Source organism: Symphalangus syndactylus, chromosome 16 (genome assembly GCF_028878055.3).
Source record: "Symphalangus syndactylus isolate Jambi chromosome 16, NHGRI_mSymSyn1-v2.1_pri, whole genome shotgun sequence".
NCBI lineage: Eukaryota > Metazoa > Chordata > Mammalia > Primates > Hylobatidae > Symphalangus > Symphalangus syndactylus.
This window is the reverse complement of record NC_072438.2, coordinates 43,291,687-43,310,215: the sequence shown is the minus strand read 5'-3', so window position 1 is coordinate 43,310,215 and position 18,529 is coordinate 43,291,687. Positions and strand designations below refer to the sequence as shown.

General features: G+C 36.1%; 1 long non-coding RNA gene across 1 annotated transcript in view; it reads left to right on the top strand.

Annotated features, from left to right (window-relative positions):
* The window catches only part of LOC129464715 (uncharacterized), a 60,894-nt gene that overhangs the window by 11,356 nt on the left and 31,009 nt on the right, over positions 1-18,529 (top strand). The gene's annotated exons all lie outside the window — the stretch shown is intronic.

Below are 18,529 nucleotides of genomic sequence, written 5' to 3'. Positions count from 1 at the left end.
ATAGATGGTTCATATCACAGGACTCTATGCAGACAACCCCTAGTACCAGCCTGGAGTATGGTAGACTCACTGGGTGGCTAGACCCAGAAGAGAGATAACAACCTCTACAGCTCGGCTCTCAGGAAGCCACATCCATAGGAAAAGGGGGAGAGTATTATATCAAGTGAACACCCCGTGGGACAAAATAATCTGAACAACAGCCTTCGATCCTAGACCTTCCCTCTGACAGTGCGTATCCAAATGAGAAGAAGCCATAAAACCAACTCTGGCAATATGACAAAACAAGACTCTTTAACACACCCCCAAAAATCACAGTAGCTCATGCAGCAATGGATCCAAACCAAGAAGAAATCCCTGATTTACCTGAAAAAGAATTCGGGAGGTTAGTTATTAAGCTAATCAGGGAGGCATCAGAGAAAGGCAAAGCCCAATGCAAGGAAATCCAAAAACCAATACAAGAAGTGAAGGGATAAACATTCAAGGAAATAAATAGCATAACGAAAAAAATAATCAAAACTTCAGAAAACATTGGGTACACTTATAGAAATGCAAAATGCTCTGGGAAAGTCTCAGCAGTAGAATTGAACAAGTAGAAGAAAGAAATTCGGAGCTTGAAGACAAGGTCTTTGAATTAACCCAATCCAACACAAAGGAAAAAGAATAAAATATGAACAAAGCCTCCAAGAAGTCTGGGATTATGTTAAACAACCAAACCTAAGAATCACTGGTGTTCCTGAGGAAGAAGAGAAATCTAAAAGTTTGGAATGCATATTTGGGGGAATAATTGAGGAAAACTTCCCTGGCCTTGCTAGAGAATTAGACATCCAGATACAAGAAACACAAAGAATACCTGGGAAATTCATCACAAAAAGATCATCACCTCAGCACATTGTCATCAGGATATCTAAAGTTAAGATGAAGGAAAGAATCTTAAGAACTGTGAGAAAAAAGCACCAGGTAACCTATAAAGGAAAACCTATCAGATTAACAGCAGATTTCTCAGCAGAAGCCCTACAAGCTAGAAGGGACTGGGGCCCTATCTTCAGCCTCCTCAAACAAAACAATTATCAGCCAACAGTTTTGTGTCCAGCGAAATTAAACATCATATATGAAGGAAAGATACAGTCTTTCTCAGACAAACAAATGCTGAGAGAATTCACCACTACCAAACCGCCACTACAAGAACTGCTAAAAGAAGCTCTAAATCTTGAAACAAATCCTGGAAACACATCAAAACAGAACCTCTTTAAAGCATAAATCTCACAGGACCTATAAAACAAAATACAATTTAAAAAGCAAAAACAAAAACAAGGTATACAGGCAAAAAATAGCGCAATGAGTGGAATAGTACCTAAAATCTCAATACTAGCACTGAATGCAAATGGCCTAAATTCTCTATTTAAAAGATACAGAACTGCGAAATGGATAAGAATTTGCCAACCAACTATCTGCTGCCTTCTGTAGACTCACCTAACACATAAAGACTCATATAAACTTAAAAGAAAGGGGTGGGAAAAGGTATTTCATGCAAATGAACACCAAATGTGAGCAGGGGTATCTATTCTTGTATCAGACAAAACAAACTTTAAAGCAACAGCTGTTTAAAAAGACAAAGAGGGACATTACATAGTGGTAAAGGGCCTTTTCCAACAGGAAAATATCACAATCCTAAACATATGCACTTAACATTGGTGCTCTCAAATTTATAAAACAATTACAAATAGACTTAAGAAATGATATAGATAGCAACACAATAATAGTGAGGGACTTCAGTACTCCACTGACAGCACTAGACAGGTCATCAAGACAGAAAGTCAACAAAGAAACAATGGATTTAAACTATACCTTGGAGAAATCAACTTAATAGATATATACAGAACATTCCATGTAACAACTGCAGAATACACATTCTATTCAACAGTGCTGGAAATATCTCCAAGATGGACCATATGATAGGCCACAAAATGAGCCTCAATAAATTTAAGAAAATTGAAACTATATCAAGCATTTTCTCAGACCACGGTGGAAGAAAACTGGAAATCAACTACAAAAGGAACCTTCAAAACCATGTAAATACATGGAAATTAAAGAATTTGCTCCTGAATGATCATTGGGTCAAAAACGAAATCAAAATGGAAATTAAAAAATTATTCAAACTGAATGACAGTAGTGACACAACCTATCAAAACCTCTGGGATACAGCAAAGGCAATGCCAAGAGAAAAGCTCATAGCCCTAAATGCCTACATCAAAAAGACTGAAAAAGCACAAACTGACATTCTGAGGTCACACCTCAAGAAACTAGAAAAACAAGAACAAACCAAACCCAAACCCAGCAGAAGAAAGGAAATAATCAAGATCAGAGCATAACTAAATGAAATTAAAACCAAAAAAATACAAAGGGTAAATGAAACAGAAAGCTGGTTCTTTGAAAAGATAAACAAAATTGATAGACCATTAGCAAGATTAAACAAGAAGAGAGAAAATCCAAATAACCTCAATAAGATATGAAATGAGAGATACTACAACTGACACCACAGAAATACAAAAGATCATTTAAGGCTTCTATAAACACTTTTATGCATATAAAGTTGAAAACCTAGAAGAGATGGATAAATTCCTGGGAAAATACAACCCTCCTAGCTTAAATCACGAAGAAATAGACACCCTAAACAGACCAATAACAAACAGAGAGATTGAAATAGTAATTTAAAAATTACCAACCAAAAAACTTTACAGCCAGATGGATTCACAGCAGAATTCTACTAGACATTCAAAGAAGAATTGGTACCAATCTTATTGACAGTATTCCACAAGAGAGCGAAAGAGGGAACCCTCCCTAATTCTTTCTATGAAGCCAGCATCATCCTAATACCAAAATCAGGAAAGGACATAACCAAAAAAGAAAACTACAGACTGATATCCCTGATGAACATAGATGCTAAAATCCTTAACAAAATACTAGCTAACCGAATCCAACAATATATCAGAAAGATAACCCACCATGATTACATGGGTTTTATAACAGGGATACAGGGGTGGTTTAACATATGCAAGTCAATAAATGTGATATACCACATGAACAGAATTTTTAAAAAATTGCATGATCATCTCAATAAATATAGAAAAAGCATTTGACAAAATCCAGCATTGCTTTATGATTAAAACTCAGCAAAATTGGCATAAAAGAGACACACCTCAATATAATAAAAGCCATCTTTGACAAACCCACAGCCAACATAACTCTGAATGGGGAAAAGTTGAAGGCATTCCCTCTGAGAACTGGAACAAGAAAAAGATGCCCATACTCACCACTTATCTTCAACATAGTACTGGAAGTCCTAGCCAGAGCAATCAAACAAGAGAAAGAAATAAAGGGTATCCAAATCGGTAAAGAGGAAGTCAAACTGTTACTGTTTGCTGATGATATGATTGTTTACCCAGAAAACCCTAAAGACTCCTCCAGAAAGCTCCTATAACTGATAAAAGTTTTCAGCAAAGTTTCTGGATACAAGATTAATGTACATAAATCAGTAGTTCTCCTATATACCAATAGTGACCAAGCAGAGAATCAAATCAAGAACTCAACCCATTTTATAATAGCAGCAAAAAAAGTAAAATACTTAGGAATATACCTATCCAAGGAGGCAAAAGAATTCTACAAGGAAAACTACAAAACACTACTGAAAGAAAACATAGATGACACAAACAAATGGAAACCCATCTCATGCTCGTGGATGGGTAGAATCAATATTGTGAAAATGACTATACTGCCAAAAGCAATCTACAAATTCCCATGAATATATCATCATAATTCTTCACAGAATTAGAAAAAACAATTCTAAAATTCACATGGAACCAAAAAAGGGCCCACATAGCCAAAGCAAGACTAAGCAAAAAGAGCAAATCTGGAGGCATCACATTGCCTGATTTCAAACTATACTATAAGGTCATAGTCACCAAAACAGCATGGTACTGGTATAAAAATAGGCACATAGACCAGTGGAAGAGAATAGAGAACCCATAAGTAAACCCAAATACTTACAGCCAACTGATCTTTAACAAAACAAACAAAGACATAAAGTGGAGAAAGGACACCCTATTCAACAAATGGTGTTGAGATAATTGTCTAGCCACATGTAGGAGAATGAAACTGGACCCTCATCTCTCACCTTACCCAAAAATCAACTCCAGATGGATTAAGGACTTAAATCTAAGACCTGAAACTACAAAAATTCTAGAATATAACATTGGAAAAACCCTTCTAGACATTGGCTTTGGCAAGGATCTCTTGATCAAGAACCCAAAAGCAAATGCAATAAAAACGAATATAAATAGGTGAGACCTAATTAAACTAAAGAGCTTTTGCATGGCAAAAGGAACCGTCAGCAGAGTCAACAGACAACCCACAGAGTGGGAGAAAATCTTCACAATTTGTACATCTGACAAAGTACTAATATCCAGAATCTACAGCGAACTCAGGCAAATCAGCAAGAAAAAAAACCCTACAATCTCATCAAAAAGTAGGCTAAGGACATGAACAGACAGTTCTCAAAAGAAGATATACAAATGGCCAACAAACATATTAAAAAATGCTCAGCTTCACTAATGATCAGGGAAATGCAAATCAAAACCACAGTGCAATATCACCTTACTCCTGCAAGAATGGCCATAATCAAAAAATCAAAAAACAATAGATGTTGGTGTGGATGTGGTAAACATGGAACACTTCTACACTGCTTGTGGGAATGTAAACTAGTACAGCCACTGTGGAAAACAGTGTGGAGATTCCTTAAAGAGCGAAAAGTAGAACCACCATTTGATCCAGCAATCCCACTACTGGGTGTCACCTCAGAGGAAAATAAGTCATTATTTGAAAAAGATACCTGCACACACTTGTTTATAGCAGCACAATTCACAATTGCAAAATCGTGGAACCAACCCAAATGCCCATCAATCAATGATTAGATAAAGAAACTGTGGTATATATATACTATGGAATACTACTCAGCCATAAAAAGGAATGAATTAATGGCATTCAGAGTGACCTGGATGAGATGGGAGACTATTATTCTAAGTGAAGTAATTCAGGAATGGAAAACCAAACATCATATGTCCTCACTGATATGTGGGAGCTAAGCTATGAGATGCAAAGGCATGGGAATTATACAATGGGTCGGGCGCGATGGCTCACACCTGTAATCCCAGCACTTTGGGAGGCCAGGGTGGGAGGATCACGAGGTCAGGATATCAAGACCATGGCCAACATGGTGAAGCCCTGTCTCTACTAAAAATACAAAAATTAGCTGGGAGTGGTGGTGCATGCCTGTAATCCCAGCTACTTGGGAGGCTGAGGCAGGAAAATCGCTTGAACCCAGGAGGTGGAGTTTGCAGTGAGCCCAGATCACGCCGTTGCACTCCAGCCTGGCAACAGAGTGAGACTCCATCTCAAAAAAAAAAAAAAAAAAAAAAAATTATACAATGGACTTTGGGGGATTGTGGGGGAGGGTGGGATGGGGATGAGGGATAAAAGACTACAAATAGGGTGTAGTGTATACTGCTTGGGTTATAGGTGGATCAAAATCTCACAAATCACCACTACAGAACTTACTCATGTAACCAAATACTATCTGTACTCCAAAAACCTATGGAAAAATTAAAAAAAAAGAAAAAAAAGTTTCACATGCTGTAGAGAAATATTCCAGGAAAGGAACAGTCATTTGATATGGCAAACTTCATTGTTGTCTTATTTTAAGAAATTACCAAACTTCAACAAGCACCGTCCTGATCAGTGAACAGCTATCCACATTAAGGTGAGACTCTCTGCTAACAAAGAAATTATGACTTGCTGAAGGCTCAAATGATTGTTAGCCATTTTTAGCAATAAAGCATTTTTATTAAGGTATGTGCATTGTTTTTAGACATAATGCTATTGCATAATTAATAAACTATACTATAGTGTAAATGTTAATTTTATGTGCACTGGAAAACAGAAAAAAATTGTGCGACTCACTTTATTGCAATAGTTGCTTATTGAAGTCATCTGGAACAGAACCCTCAATATCTCCAAAGTATGCCTGTATTTGTCTTTTTTTGACTCCCTTATTTCACCTAGTATGACATCCTCAAGGTTCATTCACGTTGTAGCATGTGATAAAAACTTCTTCCTTTTTAAAGTTGAATAATGTTTCATTGTATGTATATACCGCACTTTATTATTTATTGTCGATGTACATTTGGTTTCCTTTTAGCTCTTGGTTATTGTAAATACTTCTGCTATGAACATGGGTGTGCAAATATTTCTTCAAGACCCGGGTTTCAATTCCTTTGGATATATAACCAGAAATTGTAATTCTATTTTCAATTTTTTGAGAAATCGACATCCTGTTTCCCATAACACTTATACCATTTCACAATCCTATTAACTGTGCACAGGGTTCTAGTTTCTCTACATCCTCTCAAATATTTATTTTGGTTTTTGTTTTTCATAGTAGCCATTGTGATGGTTGTGAGATAATATCTCCTGGTGGTTGATTTGCATTTCTCTAGCAATTAGTGATGTTGAGCATCTTTTCATTTGCTTGTTTGCCATTTATATGTCAAATTTGGGAAAATGCCTATTTATGTCCTTTGCTGACTTTTTAAATCCAGTTTATTGATTTTTGTTGTTGTTGACTTGTAGGAGTTTTTAAAATATATTCCAGATATTAACTTTTTATCAGATTTTTATCTCCAAATATTTTTCTAATTCTGTACATTGTCTTTTCACTCTATTGATTGTGACCTTTGATACAAAACATAGCACATTTTTAACTTTTAAATTCATGCCTTCTCAGCTGAGATACACTATAAAATGGCAAATATTTTCTCTACCTCTGTTACAAAACGATTTAATCCATACCAGGACCTCACTTGACATACTGGATAGTTGAGGTCAAACTGTAGTAGCTCATATGCTTAAACTAACATTAGCACACATTGCGACTCCAAAAGGTCAGCATTTTCTAATGTCTTGGAAGTTCATGTTTGGTAAGAACTGATTATTCTGCATTTGCTAGAGACTCAATATTCTGTATTCGCCAAGCTCCGTATCTATTGAGAAAAGAAAAAGAAAATCTGCTTATATAAAGCAATTCTTTACCTGTAGACAAAGCCACCCGAGGCTGAGTGACCCTTCAAAGTTAGAGCCAAAAAATATACTCAACTACTAAAATATGGTGGTCCTACTTACTATAACTATCTTCCCTATATAAGAAACTTTGCATTGTGCAGGTTGTATTTGGTCCTGAAAATTGAATCTCATAGGGTTTTCAAGTACATGGCAAACAAAGTTGTTGAGGTTGAAGGGATTTAATAATAATACTCCATTTCCTGCCGGAATTCAGAAAAAAATTAAAGATTGAAATGTGATGTTTAAATAATTATTCTTACTAGTGTGAGACGGTATCTCATTGTGAATTTCATTTGTATTTTTCTAATGATGAGTGATGTTGAGCATTTTTTTCATATGCTTATTGGCTGTGTGTATATGTCTTCTTTTGACAGACATCTGTCTGTTTATGTCGTGCCCTTTTTTTTCTTTTTTTTTGAGATGAAGTCTCGCTTTGTCACCCAGGCTGGAGTGCAGTGGTGCAATCTCGGCTCACTGCAAGCTCCACCTCCCGGGTTCACGCCATTCTCCTGCCTCAGCCTCCCTAGTAGCTGGGACTACAGGCGCCTGCCACCACTTCTGGCTAATTTTTTTTGTATATTTTTTAGTAGAGACGGGGTTTCACTGTGTTAGCCAGGATGGTCTCAATCTCCTGACCTCGTGATCCACCCGCCTCAGCCTCCCAAAGTGCTGGGATTACAGGCATGACCCACCACGCCTGGCGTCATGCCCATTTTTAATTAGTGTTTTTTTTTTTTTCTGCTTGTTGATTTATTTAAGTTCATTATAGATTCTGGATATTAGATCTTTGTCATATGCATAGTTTGCAAGTATTTTCTCCCATTTTGTAGGTTGTCCCTTTACTCTGTTTACAGTTTCTTCTGTTCTGTAGAAGCTTAGTTTAATTAGGTCCCACTTGCCAATTTTTGTTTTTGTTGCAATTGCTTTTATCATGAAATGTTAAGTCTTTGTCATATTTGCTAAGGCCTATGTCCAGGATGGTATTTCCTAGGTTTTCTTCTAGGGTTTTTAGAGTTTTTGTTTTACATTTGTGTTTAATCAATCCTGAGTTGATTTTTACATATGGTATAAAGGAAGGGATCCAGTTTCAAACCTCTGCATATGACTAGCCAGTTATCCCAGCACCTTTTATTAAATAGGCAGTCCTTCTCTGATTGCTCATTTTTGTTAACTTTCTCAAAGATCAAATGTCTGTAGGTAGATGATTTTATTTCTGGGTTTCCTATTCTATTTCATTGGTCTGTATGTCTATTTTTGTACTGGTATTATGCTGTTTCGGTTATTGTAGCCTTGATAGGTACTTTGAAGTCAGGTAATGTGATGCCTCCAGCTTTGCTCTTTTGCTTAGACAAAACCATTTTTTTTGTTTCATATTAATTTTGGAATAGTTTTTTTCTAATTCTGCAAAAAGTGGCATTGGTAATTTGATAGGATATATAGTTTGATAGCATTGAATCTGTAAATTGCTTTGGGCAATACAGCCATTTTAATGACATTGATTATTTCTCTCCATGAGTATGGAATGTTTTTGCATTTGCTTGTGTTATTTATGATTTCCTTCAGCAGTATTTTGTAATTTTTATTGTAGTGATGTCACCTTTCTGTTTAGCTATATTCCTAGGTATCTTATTCTTTTTTTTTGATTCTTGTTAATGGGATTGCATTTCTGATTTGGCTTTCCATTTAAATTTCATTGGCATATGGAAATGTACTAATTTTTGTCCATCGATTTTGTATCCTGAAACTTTACTGAAATTGTTTGTGAATTCTAGGAGCCTTTGTATAGAGACTATGGGCTTTTCTAGGTATAGAATCATATCATCTATTAAGAGAGATAGTTTGATTTCCTCTCTTCCTATTTGGATGCCTTTTCTTTCTTTCATTTCTTTTTCTTATTTCAACTATTTTTCAACTTATTTCAACTTATTTTCATTATTCAACTACATCAAATAAGAGTGGTAACAGTGGGCATCCTTGTCTTGTTCTGGTTCTCCTGGGGAAAGCTTCCAGCTTTTGCCCGCTTAGTATGATGTTGGCTGTGGGTTTGACAAAGATGGCTTTTATTATTTTGAGATATTTATCTTCAATGCCTAGTTTGTTGAGGGTTTTTAACATGAAGGGATGTAGAATTTTGTCAAAAGCCTTTTCTTCATTTATTGAGATGCTCATGTGGTTTTAGTCTTTAGTCCTGTTTATGTAATGCATTATATTTATTGATTTGCCTATGTTAAACCAACCTTGCATCCCAGGAAAAAACTTAATCATGGTTAGCTTTTTGATGTGCTCCAGCAGCACATCAGTCAGAGATTAGCTTATCTCAATGAGAGATTAGCTTTTTGATGTGCTGCTGGATTCAGTTTGCTAGTATTTTGTTGAGGATTTTTGTAGCTGTGTTCATCGAGGATATTGGTTTGGAGTTTTCTTTATTTTGTTGTTTTGCCTCTGCCAGATTTTGGTATCAGGATGATGCTGGCGTCATAGAATGAGTAAGGGAAGAGTCTCTCCTCAGTTTCTTGGAACAGTTTCAGTAGGATTGGTACCTGCTCTTCTTCATATATCTGGTAGAATTCAGCTGTAAATCTGTGTGGTTTATGGTTTTTTCTGGTTAGTAGAATTTTTATTACTGATTCAATTTTGCAACTTGTTATTGGTCTGTTTGGGAATTCAGTTTCTTCCTTTCTCACTCTTGGGAGGTTGTATGTTTCTAGGAATTTATCCATTTCTTCTACGTTTTCTAGTTTATGTGTATAGAGGTCTCCATAATAGACTTTGAGGGTTTTTTTGTATTTCTGTAAGGTCAATGGTAATGTTACCTTTGTCATTTGTGCTTGTGTTTATTTGGATCTTCTCTCTCTTTTTTCTTTATTATTCTAACTACTGGTCTATCAATCTTATTTATTATTTCAATTAACCAACTTTTGATTTTGTTGATCTTTTGTATAAATTTTTTTTTCTTTTCTTTTTTTTTTTTTTTGAGACAGAGTCTCGCTCTGTTGCCCAGGCTGGAGTGCAGTGGCATGATCTTGGCTCACTCTGCAAACTCTGCCTCCTGGGTTCACACCATTCTCCTGCCTCAGCCTCCTGAGTAGCTGGGACTACAGGTGCATGCCACCACGCCTGGCTAATTTTTTGTATTTTTAGTAGAGACGGGGTTTCACTGTGTTAGCCAGGAAGGTCTCGACCTCCTGACCTCGTGATCCACCCGCCTCGGCCTCCCAAAGTGCTGGGATTACAGGCATGAGCCACTGCACCCGGCCTGTATAAATTTTTAAATCTCAATTTCATTCAGTTTAGCTGTGATTTTGTTTATTTCTTTTCTTCTGTTAGTTTTGGAGTTGGTTTGCTTTTTTTTTTGTAGTTCCTTTTGGTGTGATGTTAGGTTGTTAATTTGCAATCTTTCTAACTTTTTGATGTAGGCATTTAGCACTATAAAATTAATCAATTCATAGAAACAGAAAAGGAATGGTGGTTAACAGGAGCATTGGGGAGAGGAGTTGTTTAATCAGTGTAATGTTTTAGTTGTGCAAAATGAATAACTTCTGGAGATCTTCTGTACAACCTAGTGCCTGTTGTTAACAGTGCTATATTGTGCTCTTAAAAATTTGTAAAGTGGTTCTCATGTTAAATGTTCTTGCCTCAATTAAAAAAAGAGAAAATCAAAGAAGGAGCATGATATTACATTTTCATACTTGAAATAGCTTGAGCTAAGGCAAAGATACAACTGAGGAATGGTCAAGTAGATAAATGACCCAACAAAGTCTAAATTGAATTAATACCACCCTTTAAAAAGAGTTTCTTTTTCATGATAATTATATGAAATATTCATGTTCACAATATTTTAATGAGAACAGTCCTTAGGAAATGAAGTCAACAGTTATCGGTGAGGAGCAACATATGGTATAACTAGCCCTGCCTTGGTGGGAGTTCTGCAAATAAGTTAGGAAGGAATTTACACAGTGAATACAGAGGGAAGAGGTCACAAGGGGAGAGTCTTGAGTTATAAATAAAGATAATCATGCTGAGCCTGCCAATCTGGGGAAACCCTCTAATATTGTTGTACCTCTTGATGACTTGGTTTTAGGTAGCAAAAAGGGACTAAAGTGTATAGGTCAATATTGTCTAACCTGTTTTTCCTGGGGCACTATTGCTGCATAAGAACAATTACTTACCCTGAGGGTTACAGAGGTTCTTACTTCCCAGTGAGATTATTTTGCAAATAAACTTGGATAGCTTACTCACTCAGTGCCTTGATGGGGCTCCTAAATCCTCATTGCTATCAGTGGGGATTGAGTTTACCAAAAGAAGTTAATAAATGTATAGTGAAGTCCATATGATACCTATAAAATAGGACATGAGTGCAGAAGTTTCAGTTACATGGCAAAACCCTAGGAGGTTTTTTCTTTTTTATTCATTTCTATAATGTTAAAATATTTATTATTTTAAATCAAAAGTAAAAAATAGTTTAAAAATAAATAACTATCCAAATCAAACAAATTCACCTTAAACAAAACTTTTTGCATTTGGTTCATCAAACATTCATTGATTACCCAACATGACCCAAACAATGTACTAGGAATTGACTGTACAGAGATGAGTAAAGGATACCTTCTTTTTTCAAGGGACTTAACATTGGGTGGTGGTTTTCTGGGGTGGGAGTGGGAGAAGATTAAGTCATAAGGTGACTATTATGAATTACAATGTAATATCTTGATAATAAATGTTTATGAGTTCATTTTCATTAGTAATAAATTCAATACTATATGAATTTAAAAATAAACTGAAATATTCTGTCTGGTCTCATGTCCCCAGATTTGCAAGATTTCCATCTAGCAGCAATTTACTTAAATTGTAAACACAAGGTCTCAAGGGCTTAGAAACTGCTAGGATTTATAAGAATATAATTAAATGCACATTAAAAGACATTTGACTTAACTGGTGGCTGTAGATAACATAGAATTTGTCACACATAACACAAATTTGCATTTAAATCTTAATCTAACTCTTAATAAGTAGAACCATATTATAGTATACCCTTTAACTTGAATTGTTTAGATATGACTTCAAATAAGTATAGAGATTCAGCCCTGGAAAGCATTTTTTAGACAGATGGTTATAGTAACATCACATTGTAATACACTTTAAAGTGACAGCATACTTTGCAGTAGAGTAGTCCCCCTTTATCGGTGGGGTATACATTCCAAGACCCCCAATAAATGCCTGAAACTGCAGATAGTATAAAATCTTGTATGTACTGTTTTTTCTTATACATACACAGTTATGAAAAAATTTAATTTATAAATTAGGCATCATAAAAGATCAGCAACGATAACTAATAATAAAATGTATGAACCCAGAAAATCTGAGAAGGTCTCAGTTAATTTAGAAAGTTTATTTTGCCAAGGTTGAGAATGCGTGTTGGTTACACAGCCTCAGGAGGTCCCGATGACGTGTGCCCAAGGTGGTCAGAGCACAGTTTGGTTTTACACTTTCTAGGGAGACATGAGCCATCAATCAACATATGAAAGATGAACATTGGTTCAGTCTGGAAAGGGAGGACAACTCGAAGCAAAGGCCAAGGACAGGAAGACTCAAAGTGGGGAGGGGGTTTCCAGGTCATAGGTGAATAAGAGACAAAAGGTTGCATTCTTTTGAGTTCCTGATTAGCCTCTCCAAAAAAAAAAAAAGAAATCATATATGCATTTATCTCAGTGAGCAAAGGGGTGACTTTGAATAGAATGGGAGACAGGTTCACCTTAAGCAGTTCCCAGCTTGACTTTTCTCTTTAGCTTAGTGATTTGGGGGCCCCAAGATTCATTTTCCATTCACAAATGGAACAATTATAACAATATACAGCAATACAAGTTAGGCGAATGTTCTCCCTCCCTCTCCCTCTCACTTGCACTCTCAAAATGTTTTACTGTGTGTTATATTTCTAGACAGTGGTTGACCTTGGATAACTGAAACCACAGAAAGCAAAACTGTGGATAAGCGAGGACTACTGTAATCTGCTTTTTCTTTTAAAGTAAATTAATCCTTTTGTTATTTTCTTTTTGTTTTTACTTTTGTCAATATGGTGAACAAATTCTGACAAGTGTAATTTGAATCTTCTGAGACTTATATTTTAGGAAGCAGAGGAGTAGTAAAATGAGGTGAATTGTCACTATGTATAGCACTTGCCGTCAAGGGTATTTTTTTTTTTTTTTTGTCCGAAGAAGAGCCATTAGTGATTTCAACAAAGTAAATGTTATCTTGCTCAAGTATTTCCTACTGTTCTTGTGGCATACACCAACTTGAAAATAAGATGGTGAGTCCAAATTCATGATTCTGTACTCCACAAGTTTAGTAAGCTCTAGGAAAATAGAAAAATAAAGTTTATTTCAAAATGATTTCATTTAGAAACCCAGTATAGCAGACCTGCTCTTATATATTAGTATGTAGTTGTTGTATTAGATTGGTGCAAAAGTAATTGTGTTTCTTGACATTATGCGATAGCAGAAACTGCAATTACTTTTGCACCAGCCTAATATTATTTATCCAGTTTATCTGACCTGCAGAAAGTCCTCTATTAGGGCCTTTAAATACTGAGGAGGTTAAAAGACATCATCTGAATTACATGCTTTTTATACTCTTGAGCATGTGGCTTTCTTGTCTGCCAGTTCTGCTGCAAGGTAGGCCCCGACTTAGTACGTCCTTTTATTAGTTTGCATCACTCTATTTAAATTCTGTCCAAACTTACTGCAACTTCCTATTTCCCAAATAAGAACAGCAGAGATTCCTGCCACTTCTGACTTCCGTATTAAAAGTTGAGGTTTGGAGGCTAAACAGATTGATGAACACTTTCTCTAGTGACCAGTTTAGTCTTCCACATGTTGATGACAAAGGAGCTAACCAATCTCTTCTATAATTGAATAACAAGAGACATTTTTCTTTGCTCTTTATTCTAAATGTGAATCTTAAGCAGGATCTGTGCAGGCAGTGAAGTTGTGTATAACAGTCTTCTACAGGCTCTTCTTTGGAGAGAATTCAATAGCTCAGAATTACTCACCAGCCTTCCAGATTTCCTCCATCTACCCCAAATGTGAAACCGTCAATTTGGCATGCCTTTCCCTAGAAAGTGTCCAAGGAGTAAACATTTCTGCTCTCTGTATTCCTACCAAAATTTACTTGGTGCTTGTTTCAGAGGTCTCAAGAATATTCTCAAGTAGGTTTACTCTCTAGAACTCACAAGATGCAATAGAGGTTGTACTCATAGCCAAGTTTCATTAGAACAAAAGGGTACAGAGAAAGAACAACAGGAAGGTATGCATTAGGCAGAGTTTAGAGAGGACAAATACAGGATTCCTAATCCTCGTTGTATAGGATGTGCTTTTCTTTTGATGTGAACTACAAGGACATATAAAAGGAGAATCTGCCAAGAGAAGGCTTTTATGTAGGCTCTTTGTGTAGACACATCCTGCTGCACAAGCAGCCATGGTAACAACAACTCAGGACCCCAACAATAAAACTAGGTACACATCATCAATCTTGATGTTAAGCTTGAGAAGCTCACATGGCATAGTCTATTCTCCAGGTGTAGACAACAAAATCATCAATCATCAACATAAAGAGTCTTCTGAGGCCCAGAGTACCAGAGGTTGGTCAAAGGTAAATTGTGGTTCCAAGGTTCCATGGAGGCATACAAGGAGCATGCTGTGCTAATTCTTTCACAGTTCTCTTTTCAGAATCAGATCCTATTTTTAAAAGAGCTAACAAATTCATAATAAGATAGTTGTTCTTAATCAAACATATTTGATTAAACTGCACATTTTCTCTAAAAAATATACATGCACACACACAGACACACAGAGAGACAATATGTGTATAAACTATTAGGATTCAAGGGCAAATAAATTTGGCACAGGAGTGTGGAAATAAGAGAGGTAAAGAAAATAAGCCAATAAAATTTCATGATAAAGCCAGCTATCATTGCGGACAATCAGAACTCAATCCTACTGAGGAAATCTGGAGATAGTATACGATATTCCTCAGAGGTATCCCAACCAAGAGCAGAGAAATGGAAATATTTATCTACCAATGCCCATCAATAATTTTCAAATTGCTTCTATGATCATTATCTCCCAAGCACTTGTGGCTTGCTTTAGGTGCAAGTAAAATGTGCACACATAATATTTAAAAACCCTCAAAAAATTTGCAGTTTTTCATGTAAACAATCAGGTGTGTGTGAAAATTAATGCCAAGAGGATATGGGCAGGGAATTAAAAGTATCTACTATATACACATGCACACACAAAAGTGTTAACACACACAATTTTAGGTTTATGAAGTTGTGAATTATAACCATGGATTTCTGGATCCTAGAGATTAGTCCAAAGTATTGCCAAACGAGATAGTATTCAGAGTTAAAGCTTTAGGAATAAACGGTATTTACTTTTAAAGAATCGGTTACTAGTCTTGGAATGTCAGGCATCATGTGTGATAATCAGAGATTACAATCAGTTGTTTAGTCCCCTCTGAATCATACAATATAAGTTATTGTGTTTATAGAAATAACAAAAAAAAAAAGCACTGTCTCCTTTTACCTCCTGAATAGAGAATGTCATTAATCTGAAGATAGCACTGATTATGAGACTTCGTTATTTTGTTTCCCTGAAAAAGGAAGGAAAAAAAAAACACTGCCAATTTACAATCACATGATAAAATGCATTTCTATTTTCGAAATGGTAATATGTGGAAAACTCAAGTGTCTTAGAACTGATAAAATATGATAGTATCAATTAATTCAAAGAATGCTGGCAGGGAATGAACTGAAATATGGTAAGTGGGAACTGCAGCCTTGATCATTTGTAAAATAATCCTCATAACATATTTAGTGTTAATATGAGCTTTTTTCAAGAATATTCATGCCTCTTTCTATGTTAGGTGCTTTCATCTCTGAACATCAAAACCTGTTTTAAGAACATTGCTATGTGGTCACAGGAAGCTAAATGTCCTTGCCAATATCAGCTGCAAAACGACTCATTCATCTTTCAAACATGTCTTTTCTTACAAAATTACTGTCCCCAACTAAGAAAAAGGAAAGAGAGCAAAGCTTCATTTTTCCTTTCATCCTGGTTATCTCCCTAGCCCATCTTAGACTTTGTTCAAATACAACCTCTACAAAGCCTTGCGGCACACTGGCCTTTAGGAAGTAAGCTAAAAAGTTTAATCAGGATTTTGAAGTTCAAATCCCAAAAAGGAAACATTTTTAACAGCATGTTCATAAGCATGTTGGGATTTCCCACATAGCTTTCTAAGTCATCATCTTGGTTCAACTCACTGTGAAAGAAAAGAGAGTATGGCAGGCCAGGTGTCATTAACACAGGCCTCCATAACAACTGTTTCAGTACTGACTGAGTGGTTAAGTTAAATACTAAAAGCCAGTGCCCTTATACAAAGGCTGGAATGTAACAAAGAGCCCACCAAGAGTTTCGCCTAAGCTTTTCCTGGGCCTTAAAGCATGACAAAATAAAGAAGGAATTCTTAACAGGACCCATTTAGGATTAAACAAGTTTTATTGTGGGTCTGAAGAAACTCCCCAGGCCTCCATAAACAAGTTTGTTGGAAGCCTGAAAGAACTCCCCAAACCTCCGTGATTTAGCAGGAGACAAGATAATCACCCCAGCACCTGGGCCCATTTAGATTAAGTAAATTTACTGAGGCTCCAGAGGAAGGTCTTCAGGACTCAGACCTTAGTCATAGATTAAAAGAAGTTAATCACATATGTCTTTAGGTGAATGCACACTTACACATAGACATACAGCTTAGAAGGTTATATAAGCTCTGGGAAACTTTGTAATTTTGAGTTGGCCTGGCAATAATTTTCAGGCCTTCTCCCTGTAAATGGTTACAGAAATAAAAACTCTCTTCCTCCCCAGTTCATCTGCATCCAGTTATTGGGCCACAAGAAAGAGCAGCCTGACCCTCAGTTTGGTCTGGGAATAAGAGGGGTTGAGCTTGTTCTTCATTTATCTCTGTCTTCTGTCTTCTTCCCATTGTCTTTACTACCTGCTACAATCTGAATGTTTCTCTCCACCACTCTCTGAAATCCATATATTAAAACATTCACCAATATTATGGTATTAGGAGGTGGGGGCCTTTGAAAGATGATAAAGTCATGAGGGTGGGGCTCTCATGAGTGAGATTCATGCTCTTATAAAAGGAACCCCAGAGAGGTCTCTCACCATCTTTCTGCCATGTGAGAATGCAATGAAAAGTTGTCAGTATGCAGCCTAGAATACAGTCCTTACCAGACATCACCTCTACCAGCACTTTGACTTTGAACTTCCCAGGCTTCAGAACTCTGGGAAAAGAGTTTCTGTTGTTTATAAGCCACCTAGTTCATAGTGCATCCTGGATGGACTAAGACACTAGCATTCTTACTTTAAAAAAAAAATCATGTGGATGCAAAGGTAGATTTGAATTTACATGTGCACATGAAGCTCCTGAAAGATAGAACTTATCTTTGATGAGTGATTCCGTGAATTATTTGAGGAATGTAATGTACAATTGGGTGCAAAATACTTATGATACGAGGAAGTTCTACATGGTACTTCCTTTCTTTTTCAAGTGAAGTGTTTGGGAACAGTACAGCTAAGTGGTTAGCTGTGGGCACTCTGGAGCTCGCCACTTGAATATATTCTAGCTCAGGAAGCAATGCCATTTTTATTATTTTATCCTTTATTTTAATCTCTTCATCTGTAGAGTGGGAATAATTCTAATATGTATGTCATAGTGTTGTTAAGATTAAATGAAATAAACCTCTAGTGTCCTGCACATATACAATTTCAGAATGAGTACTTCATAAATATCATTAATATTATTTTTTATTGCTAATGGGACTTAATAAAAATGGCATTAAATATGGAGTCAGCATTTTGGGGCTCACAGTTTTGCCCCGTATTTTCTAGCAACACAAACTTGTGTCCTCTAACTACCCAAAGCCTCGTACTTTTTTTCTGAAATATAGAGGAAGTAACCCAAAATGAAAGAAACTATGTGAGAGAAACTAACTCAGTCTTTGGTCACATGATAGTTCTGCGTTTCCTATTAAATAGATACAAATTCAACTAGATTAGTGGAGAAAATAATCTTTGTTGGTTGCACGAACAAATATTTTTATTGCTTAAGATACATTTTAAAGCTGTATTTGAACATTAGTTTTGAGTGTTGTTATCACTGGGTATGTTTGAAAAGGAATGGGAAACTTATTCCCCTAACATTAAGCACTTGTAAGACAGGCATATCAATTACACTGAAGGAGCCTTGCCTCTGAAAGTATGAGTTATAGAAATAAAATGAAAATGAAATATAAATCTAAAGA